This window comes from Schistocerca piceifrons, unplaced genomic scaffold (genome assembly GCF_021461385.2).
Source record: "Schistocerca piceifrons isolate TAMUIC-IGC-003096 unplaced genomic scaffold, iqSchPice1.1 HiC_scaffold_656, whole genome shotgun sequence".
NCBI lineage: Eukaryota > Metazoa > Arthropoda > Insecta > Orthoptera > Acrididae > Schistocerca > Schistocerca piceifrons.
Window position 1 is genome coordinate 63,061 of NW_025728901.1, and position 9,196 is coordinate 72,256.

The following is a 9,196-nucleotide window of genomic DNA, read 5'->3' on the forward strand; positions in this document are numbered from 1 at the left end:
TCTTTTGGTCACCACACTCGCCAGCTGAAATCGGCGCCGCCTTTTCGTAGTAGGAAAAGAGTAGTGGCCCGTGGGGGGATCGAACCCACGACCTTCGCGTTATTAGCACGACGCTCTAACCAACTGAGCTAACGGGCCTCGGCAGATGCAGTTGCTCAGCCCTACGCTGGAAACAGGTGGCATGAAGCCGCACACCATTTCTATGGTCGTCGTGTGTCTGCTTCCCTAGTCTATATTCTGCTGACGGTCACGAAACAGTAGCTATATTGCGAGCAGGACGGGAAACGGCCGCTCGGACAGCTCAAACTTGTCACGATTCGTGTGGAAAAAATTCCGTTCCGGTACCGGGAATCGAACCCGGGCCTCCTGGGTGAAAGCCAGGTATCCTAGCCACTAGACCACACCGGATGTGGCCGTTTCGTTCGACCGTTCGTACGGTCGCTTGTCGCATTTCGTGTCGAGTGCCGCGTCGGCGCCCCCCTCTCTTTGCGAGCATCTGTGCACATACTGACTGGCAAGGCGCGCACCTCAAACGTCGCAGAGCAATGCTTTTGGCTTCATGCTCTGCTGGGAGAAGAGGAAAAGGGAAGCTGTAAGTAGCAATAACAGGAAGTAAACATTTTCCCGCTGAAGCGTTGAAACGCTGTGGATAACAAACAAGAAATACGTTGGCGCCCTAGCAACAGCACCACCATGTCACAGAAAATTAAATGCCCCGGGTGAGGATCGAACTCACGACCTTAAGATTATGAGACTTACGCGCTGCCTACTGCGCTACCGAGGCACGGGTGCACCGCTTGTCCTGGAAACTGGGTAAACACCTTACCCAATATTAGACGTAGAGACACTGTACTTCCTGGATAACGTGTTCTGTTGCTACACGTGCACTGCCGGCCCAGTTGATTGCGGTGCTGCTGCAGCTGTTGCAACGATAGGCAGCACTCCTTGTCGTTGAAGTTCAGTGCCTCGGAGGCACCCGGACCCAGCAACTTGTGAGGCCAGGCCGACGCTAGTCTGTAGAACATGATGCGAGCGTCCTAGTGGGGACCCGCGAGTGCTGCGTTCTCGGTCCTTCTCAAGGGAAATCCAGCTACACATTCTTGTGGATCGTGCATCTCAAGCGCTCAAGCCACGCGGCAGCATTATCGCGGGAAAAGCAAAATGATGCATCGGCCGGGAATCGAACCCGGGCCGCCCGCGTGGCAGGCGAGCATTCTACCACTGAACCACCGATGCTCGGGCCAGCGGTAACTTGACGCTGCTTGCCGAGCAGATGTCTCAAGGGAAAGTGGGACTGCCGTCAAGCGCCGTAGCATTCTGTGGAAAAGATGCTGCAGACGCTGAATCCTGCACTGCACTGCTCTGCTTAAAAATGCCGCCAGAACGCGGTCCTCTGCGTACTCTTGCGTTGCCGGCGCCCAACTCTTGCCAAAGGATGCGAAATGTGCGCGGATACGCTGTCCGAATGCGTCTGGATGTGCTCCCCTAGCCTGCCTCGAAATGCGCCTGCCAGGTACGATCACCTTCGGCCGCTGCCGACTGGCGGGAAGCCGACACAGCGCGGACGCGCGGCGCTCGCTTGTGCGGTGGTGGTGTAATGGTCAGCATAGTTGCGTTCCAAGCAGTTGATCCGGGTTCGATTCCCGGCCACCGCAGCAGGCTTTTAATTTCGCGTATGAGTACTTTTGCCACGCGCTCTTAAATTATTGTTTTTTCGCCCTCTTACTCGCTGCATACCAGCCCTTAGTGTGTCTCGACTTGTCTCGACTTTGCTCGGCTGACGCGAGAGCTGACGCTCTCAAATCGGCCTATATCAAAACGACAAGCACGAGAAACGACTGAGAGAGGTAAGGAGAGGCGAGGCGATGGACACACAGCACGCCCCCTTCATTTCACGGTGGCGTCTCCCTGACCGAATCGGGCTGTAGCTCCGAAAAGAAAGGAGAAACAAAAATAGGAAGTAAAAGTGCCAATAGCGCCCTGTGTTCCCATGCGCTCACCCGCCCAAGTACTGACAAAGGCCAAAGTTGTTACGCATCGGCAATCGGACATTTTCTTTCATTTTCTCTTTATCGGTTGAGAACCAGTGTATTCAAGATATTATGGCCATTGCCGAGTGAATGCTGTAGCGCTCCCCGACGAGTCGGGTTCGGATCCTCTATCAACTTCCACGCAGGGTGATGATCTTTTGGTCACCACACTCGCCAGCTGAAATCGGCGCCGCCTTTTCGTAGTAGGAAAAGAGTAGTGGCCCGTGGGGGGATCGAACCCACGACCTTCGCGTTATTAGCACGACGCTCTAACCAACTGAGCTAACGGGCCTCGGCAGATGCAGTTGCTCAGCCCTACGCTGGAAACAGGTGGCATGAAGCCGCACACCATTTCTATGGTCGTCGTGTGTCTGCTTCCCTAGTCTATATTCTGCTGACGGTCACGAAACAGTAGCTATATTGCGAGCAGGACGGGAAACGGCCGCTCGGACAGCTCAAACTTGTCACGATTCGTGTGGAAAAAATTCCGTTCCGGTACCGGGAATCGAACCCGGGCCTCCTGGGTGAAAGCCAGGTATCCTAGCCACTAGACCACACCGGATGTGGCCGTTTCGTTCGACCGTTCGTACGGTCGCTTGTCGCATTTCGTGTCGAGTGCCGCGTCGGCGCCCCCCCTCTCTTTGCGAGCATCTGTGCACATACTGACTGGCAAGGCGCGCACCTCAAACGTCGCAGAGCAATGCTTTTGGCTTCATGCTCTGCTGGGAGAAGAGGAAAAGGGAAGCTGTAAGTAGCAATAACAGGAAGTAAACATTTTCCCGCTGAAGCGTTGAAACGCTGTGGATAACAAACAAGAAATACGTTGGCGCCCTAGCAACAGCACCACCATGTCACAGAAAATTAAATGCCCCGGGTGAGGATCGAACTCACGACCTTAAGATTATGAGACTTACGCGCTGCCTACTGCGCTACCGAGGCACGGGTGCACCGCTTGTCCTGGAAACTGGGTAAACACCTTACCCAATATTAGACGTAGAGACACTGTACTTCCTGGATAACGTGTTCTGTTGCTACACGTGCACTGCCGGCCCAGTTGATTGCGGTGCTGCTGCAGCTGTTGCAACGATAGGCAGCACTCCTTGTCGTTGAAGTTCAGTGCCTCGGAGGCACCCGGACCCAGCAACTTGTGAGGCCAGGCCGACGCTAGTCTGTAGAACATGATGCGAGCGTCCTAGTGGGGACCCGCGAGTGCTGCGTTCTCGGTCCTTCTCAAGGGAAATCCAGCTACACATTCTTGTGGATCGTGCATCTCAAGCGCTCAAGCCACGCGGCAGCATTATCGCGGGAAAAGCAAAATGATGCATCGGCCGGGAATCGAACCCGGGCCGCCCGCGTGGCAGGCGAGCATTCTACCTCCACTGAACCACCGATGCTCGGGCCAGCGGTAACTTGACGCTGCTTGCCGAGCAGATGTCTCAAGGGAAAGTGGGACTGCCGTCAAGCGCCGTAGCATTCTGTGGAAAAGATGCTGCAGACGCTGAATCCTGCACTGCACTGCTCTGCTTAAAAATGCCGCCAGAACGCGGTCCTCTGCGTACTCTTGCGTTGCCGGCGCCCAACTCTTGCCAAAGGATGCGAAATGTGCGCGGATACGCTGTCCGAATGCGTCTGGATGTGCTCCCCTAGCCTGCCTCGAAATGCGCCTGCCAGGTACGATCACCTTCGGCCGCTGCCGACTGGCGGGAAGCCGACACAGCGCGGACGCGCGGCGCTCGCTTGTGCGGTGGTGGTGTAATGGTCAGCATAGTTGCGTTCCAAGCAGTTGATCCGGGTTCGATTCCCGGCCACCGCAGCAGGCTTTTAATTTCGCGTATGAGTACTTTTGCCACGCGCTCTTAAATTATTGTTTTTTCGCCCTCTTACTCGCTGCATACCAGCCCTTAGTGTGTCTCGACTTGTCTCGACTTTGCTCGGCTGACGCGAGAGCTGACGCTCTCAAATCGGCCTATATCAAAACGACAAGCACGAGAAACGACTGAGAGAGGTAAGGAGAGGCGAGGCGATGGACACACAGCACGCCCCCTTCATTTCACGGTGGCGTCTCCCTGACCGAATCGGGCTGTAGCTCCGAAAAGAAAGGAGAAACAAAAATAGGAAGTAAAAGTGCCAATAGCGCCCTGTGTTCCCATGCGCTCACCCGCCCAAGTACTGACAAGGGCCAAAGTTGTTACGCATCGGCAATCGGACATTTTCTTTCATTTTCTCTTTATCGGTTGAGAACCAGTGTATTCAAGATATTATGGCCATTGCCGAGTGAATGCTGTAGCGCTCCCCGACGAGTCGGGTTCGGATCCTCTATCAACTTCCACGCAGGGTGATGATCTTTTGGTCACCACACTCGCCAGCTGAAATCGGCGCCGCCTTTTCGTAGTAGGAAAAGAGTAGTGGCCCGTGGGGGGATCGAACCCACGACCTTCGCGTTATTAGCACGACGCTCTAACCAACTGAGCTAACGGGCCTCGGCAGATGCAGTTGCTCAGCCCTACGCTGGAAACAGGTGGCATGAAGCCGCACACCATTTCTATGGTCGTCGTGTGTCTGCTTCCCTAGTCTATATTCTGCTGACGGTCACGAAACAGTAGCTATATTGCGAGCAGGACGGGAAACGGCCGCTCGGACAGCTCAAACTTGTCACGATTCGTGTGGAAAAAATTCCGTTCCGGTACCGGGAATCGAACCCGGGCCTCCTGGGTGAAAGCCAGGTATCCTAGCCACTAGACCACACCGGATGTGGCCGTTTCGTTCGACCGTTCGTACGGTCGCTTGTCGCATTTCGTGTCGAGTGCCGCGTCGGCGCCCCCCTCTCTTTGCGAGCATCTGTGCACATACTGACTGGCAAGGCGCGCACCTCAAACGTCGCAGAGCAATGCTTTTGGCTTCATGCTCTGCTGGGAGAAGAGGAAAAGGGAAGCTGTAAGTAGCAATAACAGGAAGTAAACATTTTCCCGCTGAAGCGTTGAAACGCTGTGGATAACAAACAAGAAATACGTTGGCGCCCTAGCAACAGCACCACCATGTCACAGAAAATTAAATGCCCCGGGTGAGGATCGAACTCACGACCTTAAGATTATGAGACTTACGCGCTGCCTACTGCGCTACCGAGGCACGGGTGCACCGCTTGTCCTGGAAACTGGGTAAACACCTTACCCAATATTAGACGTAGAGACACTGTACTTCCTGGATAACGTGTTCTGTTGCTACACGTGCACTGCCGGCCCAGTTGATTGCGGTGCTGCTGCAGCTGTTGCAACGATAGGCAGCACTCCTTGTCGTTGAAGTTCAGTGCCTCGGAGGCACCCGGACCCAGCAACTTGTGAGGCCAGGCCGACGCTAGTCTGTAGAACATGATGCGAGCGTCCTAGTGGGGACCCGCGAGTGCTGCGTTCTCGGTCCTTCTCAAGGGAAATCCAGCTACACATTCTTGTGGATCGTGCATCTCAAGCGCTCAAGCCACGCGGCAGCATTATCGCGGGAAAAGCAAAATGATGCATCGGCCGGGAATCGAACCCGGGCCGCCCGCGTGGCAGGCGAGCATTCTACCACTGAACCACCGATGCTCGGGCCAGCGGTAACTTGACGCTGCTTGCCGAGCAGATGTCTCAAGGGAAAGTGGGACTGCCGTCAAGCGCCGTAGCATTCTGTGGAAAAGATGCTGCAGACGCTGAATCCTGCACTGCACTGCTCTGCTTAAAAATGCCGCCAGAACGCGGTCCTCTGCGTACTCTTGCGTTGCCGGCGCCCAACTCTTGCCAAAGGATGCGAAATGTGCGCGGATACGCTGTCCGAATGCGTCTGGATGTGCTCCCCTAGCCTGCCTCGAAATGCGCCTGCCAGGTACGATCACCTTCGGCCGCTGCCGACTGGCGGGAAGCCGACACAGCGCGGACGCGCGGCGCTCGCTTGTGCGGTGGTGGTGTAATGGTCAGCATAGTTGCGTTCCAAGCAGTTGATCCGGGTTCGATTCCCGGCCACCGCAGCAGGCTTTTAATTTCGCGTATGAGTACTTTTGCCACGCGCTCTTAAATTATTGTTTTTTCGCCCTCTTACTCGCTGCATACCAGCCCTTAGTGTGTCTCGACTTGTCTCGACTTTGCTCGGCTGACGCGAGAGCTGACGCTCTCAAATCGGCCTATATCAAAACGACAAGCACGAGAAACGACTGAGAGAGGTAAGGAGAGGCGAGGCGATGGACACACAGCACGCCCCCTTCATTTCACGGTGGCGTCTCCCTGACCGAATCGGGCTGTAGCTCCGAAAAGAAAGGAGAAACAAAAATAGGAAGTAAAAGTGCCAATAGCGCCCTGTGTTCCCATGCGCTCACCCGCCCAAGTACTGACAAGGGCCAAAGTTGTTACGCATCGGCAATCGGACATTTTCTTTCATTTTCTCTTTATCGGTTGAGAACCAGTGTATTCAAGATATTATGGCCATTGCCGAGTGAATGCTGTAGCGCTCCCCGACGAGTCGGGTTCGGATCCTCTATCAACTTCCACGCAGGGTGATGATCTTTTGGTCACCACACTCGCCAGCTGAAATCGGCGCCGCCTTTTCGTAGTAGGAAAAGAGTAGTGGCCCGTGGGGGGATCGAACCCACGACCTTCGCGTTATTAGCACGACGCTCTAACCAACTGAGCTAACGGGCCTCGGCAGATGCAGTTGCTCAGCCCTACGCTGGAAACAGGTGGCATGAAGCCGCACACCATTTCTATGGTCGTCGTGTGTCTGCTTCCCTAGTCTATATTCTGCTGACGGTCACGAAACAGTAGCTATATTGCGAGCAGGACGGGAAACGGCCGCTCGGACAGCTCAAACTTGTCACGATTCGTGTGGAAAAAATTCCGTTCCGGTACCGGGAATCGAACCCGGGCCTCCTGGGTGAAAGCCAGGTATCCTAGCCACTAGACCACACCGGATGTGGCCGTTTCGTTCGACCGTTCGTACGGTCGCTTGTCGCATTTCGTGTCGAGTGCCGCGTCGGCGCCCCCCTCTCTTTGCGAGCATCTGTGCACATACTGACTGGCAAGGCGCGCACCTCAAACGTCGCAGAGCAATGCTTTTGGCTTCATGCTCTGCTGGGAGAAGAGGAAAAGGGAAGCTGTAAGTAGCAATAACAGGAAGTAAACATTTTCCCGCTGAAGCGTTGAAACGCTGTGGATAACAAACAAGAAATACGTTGGCGCCCTAGCAACAGCACCACCATGTCACAGAAAATTAAATGCCCCGGGTGAGGATCGAACTCACGACCTTAAGATTATGAGACTTACGCGCTGCCTACTGCGCTACCGAGGCACGGGTGCACCGCTTGTCCTGGAAACTGGGTAAACACCTTACCCAATATTAGACGTAGAGACACTGTACTTCCTGGATAACGTGTTCTGTTGCTACACGTGCACTGCCGGCCCAGTTGATTGCGGTGCTGCTGCAGCTGTTGCAACGATAGGCAGCACTCCTTGTCGTTGAAGTTCAGTGCCTCGGAGGCACCCGGACCCAGCAACTTGTGAGGCCAGGCCGACGCTAGTCTGTAGAACATGATGCGAGCGTCCTAGTGGGGACCCGCGAGTGCTGCGTTCTCGGTCCTTCTCAAGGGAAATCCAGCTACACATTCTTGTGGATCGTGCATCTCAAGCGCTCAAGCCACGCGGCAGCATTATCGCGGGAAAAGCAAAATGATGCATCGGCCGGGAATCGAACCCGGGCCGCCCGCGTGGCAGGCGAGCATTCTACCACTGAACCACCGATGCTCGGGCCAGCGGTAACTTGACGCTGCTTGCCGAGCAGATGTCTCAAGGGAAAGTGGGACTGCCGTCAAGCGCCGTAGCATTCTGTGGAAAAGATGCTGCAGACGCTGAATCCTGCACTGCACTGCTCTGCTTAAAAATGCCGCCAGAACGCGGTCCTCTGCGTACTCTTGCGTTGCCGGCGCCCAACTCTTGCCAAAGGATGCGAAATGTGCGCGGATACGCTGTCCGAATGCGTCTGGATGTGCTCCCCTAGCCTGCCTCGAAATGCGCCTGCCAGGTACGATCACCTTCGGCCGCTGCCGACTGGCGGGAAGCCGACACAGCGCGGACGCGCGGCGCTCGCTTGTGCGGTGGTGGTGTAATGGTCAGCATAGTTGCGTTCCAAGCAGTTGATCCGGGTTCGATTCCCGGCCACCGCAGCAGGCTTTTAATTTCGCGTATGAGTACTTTTGCCACGCGCTCTTAAATTATTGTTTTTTTCGCCCTCTTACTCGCTGCATACCAGCCCTTAGTGTGTCTCGACTTGTCTCGACTTTGCTCGGCTGACGCGAGAGCTGACGCTCTCAAATCGGCCTATATCAAAACGACAAGCACGAGAAACGACTGAGAGAGGTAAGGAGAGGCGAGGCGATGGACACACAGCACGCCCCCTTCATTTCACGGTGGCGTCTCCCTGACCGAATCGGGCTGTAGCTCCGAAAAGAAAGGAGAAACAAAAATAGGAAGTAAAAGTGCCAATAGCGCCCTGTGTTCCCATGCGCTCACCCGCCCAAGTACTGACAAAGGCCAAAGTTGTTACGCATCGGCAATCGGACATTTTCTTTCATTTTCTCTTTATCGGTTGAGAACCAGTGTATTCAAGATATTATGGCCATTGCCGAGTGAATGCTGTAGCGCTCCCCGACGAGTCGGGTTCGGATCCTCTATCAACTTCCACGCAGGGTGATGATCTTTTGGTCACCACACTCGCCAGCTGAAATCGGCGCCGCCTTTTCGTAGTAGGAAAAGAGTAGTGGCCCGTGGGGGGATCGAACCCACGACCTTCGCGTTATTAGCACGACGCTCTAACCAACTGAGCTAACGGGCCTCGGCAGATGCAGTTGCTCAGCCCTACGCTGGAAACAGGTGGCATGAAGCCGCACACCATTTCTATGGTCGTCGTGTGTCTGCTTCCCTAGTCTATATTCTGCTGACGGTCACGAAACAGTAGCTATATTGCGAGCAGGACGGGAAACGGCCGCTCGGACAGCTCAAACTTGTCACGATTCGTGTGGAAAAAATTCCGTTCCGGTACCGGGAATCGAACCCGGGCCTCCTGGGTGAAAGCCAGGTATCCTAGCCACTAGACCACACCGGATGTGGCCGTTTCGTTCGACCGTTCGTACGGTCGCTTGTCGCATTTCG

At 55.1% G+C, this 9,196-nt stretch overlaps 22 non-coding genes across 22 annotated transcripts; 4 read left to right on the plus strand and 18 right to left on the minus strand.

Annotated features, from left to right (window-relative positions):
- Positions 1–64: 64 nt before the first annotated feature.
- Trnai-aau lies at positions 65–138 on the minus strand. The gene has a single exon. It is a non-coding gene; the product is annotated as a tRNA-Ile (tRNA).
- A 198-nt stretch (positions 139–336) lies between these two features.
- Trnae-uuc lies at positions 337–408 on the minus strand. The gene has a single exon. It is a non-coding gene; the product is annotated as a tRNA-Glu (tRNA).
- Positions 409–711: 303 nt separating this feature from the next.
- Positions 712–784, minus strand: Trnam-cau. Its single transcript has one exon. It is a non-coding gene; the product is annotated as a tRNA-Met (tRNA).
- Positions 785–1,165: 381 nt separating this feature from the next.
- Positions 1,166–1,236, minus strand: Trnag-gcc. Its single transcript has one exon. It is a non-coding gene; the product is annotated as a tRNA-Gly (tRNA).
- Positions 1,237–1,583: 347 nt separating this feature from the next.
- On the plus strand, positions 1,584–1,655 carry Trnag-ucc. The gene has a single exon. It is a non-coding gene; the product is annotated as a tRNA-Gly (tRNA).
- A 593-nt stretch (positions 1,656–2,248) lies between these two features.
- Trnai-aau lies at positions 2,249–2,322 on the minus strand. The gene has a single exon. It is a non-coding gene; the product is annotated as a tRNA-Ile (tRNA).
- A 198-nt stretch (positions 2,323–2,520) lies between these two features.
- Trnae-uuc lies at positions 2,521–2,592 on the minus strand. Its single transcript has one exon. It is a non-coding gene; the product is annotated as a tRNA-Glu (tRNA).
- Positions 2,593–2,896: 304 nt separating this feature from the next.
- Trnam-cau lies at positions 2,897–2,969 on the minus strand. The gene has a single exon. It is a non-coding gene; the product is annotated as a tRNA-Met (tRNA).
- A 381-nt stretch (positions 2,970–3,350) lies between these two features.
- Positions 3,351–3,424, minus strand: Trnag-gcc. The gene has a single exon. It is a non-coding gene; the product is annotated as a tRNA-Gly (tRNA).
- A 347-nt stretch (positions 3,425–3,771) lies between these two features.
- Trnag-ucc lies at positions 3,772–3,843 on the plus strand. Its single transcript has one exon. It is a non-coding gene; the product is annotated as a tRNA-Gly (tRNA).
- A 593-nt stretch (positions 3,844–4,436) lies between these two features.
- Trnai-aau lies at positions 4,437–4,510 on the minus strand. The gene has a single exon. It is a non-coding gene; the product is annotated as a tRNA-Ile (tRNA).
- Positions 4,511–4,708: 198 nt separating this feature from the next.
- Positions 4,709–4,780, minus strand: Trnae-uuc. Its single transcript has one exon. It is a non-coding gene; the product is annotated as a tRNA-Glu (tRNA).
- Positions 4,781–5,083: 303 nt separating this feature from the next.
- Trnam-cau lies at positions 5,084–5,156 on the minus strand. Its single transcript has one exon. It is a non-coding gene; the product is annotated as a tRNA-Met (tRNA).
- A 381-nt stretch (positions 5,157–5,537) lies between these two features.
- On the minus strand, positions 5,538–5,608 carry Trnag-gcc. Its single transcript has one exon. It is a non-coding gene; the product is annotated as a tRNA-Gly (tRNA).
- A 347-nt stretch (positions 5,609–5,955) lies between these two features.
- Trnag-ucc lies at positions 5,956–6,027 on the plus strand. Its single transcript has one exon. It is a non-coding gene; the product is annotated as a tRNA-Gly (tRNA).
- Positions 6,028–6,620: 593 nt separating this feature from the next.
- On the minus strand, positions 6,621–6,694 carry Trnai-aau. Its single transcript has one exon. It is a non-coding gene; the product is annotated as a tRNA-Ile (tRNA).
- Positions 6,695–6,892: 198 nt separating this feature from the next.
- Trnae-uuc lies at positions 6,893–6,964 on the minus strand. Its single transcript has one exon. It is a non-coding gene; the product is annotated as a tRNA-Glu (tRNA).
- Positions 6,965–7,267: 303 nt separating this feature from the next.
- On the minus strand, positions 7,268–7,340 carry Trnam-cau. The gene has a single exon. It is a non-coding gene; the product is annotated as a tRNA-Met (tRNA).
- Positions 7,341–7,721: 381 nt separating this feature from the next.
- Positions 7,722–7,792, minus strand: Trnag-gcc. The gene has a single exon. It is a non-coding gene; the product is annotated as a tRNA-Gly (tRNA).
- A 347-nt stretch (positions 7,793–8,139) lies between these two features.
- Positions 8,140–8,211, plus strand: Trnag-ucc. Its single transcript has one exon. It is a non-coding gene; the product is annotated as a tRNA-Gly (tRNA).
- Positions 8,212–8,805: 594 nt separating this feature from the next.
- Positions 8,806–8,879, minus strand: Trnai-aau. The gene has a single exon. It is a non-coding gene; the product is annotated as a tRNA-Ile (tRNA).
- A 198-nt stretch (positions 8,880–9,077) lies between these two features.
- Trnae-uuc lies at positions 9,078–9,149 on the minus strand. Its single transcript has one exon. It is a non-coding gene; the product is annotated as a tRNA-Glu (tRNA).
- Between the last annotated feature and the right edge of the window lie 47 nt (positions 9,150–9,196).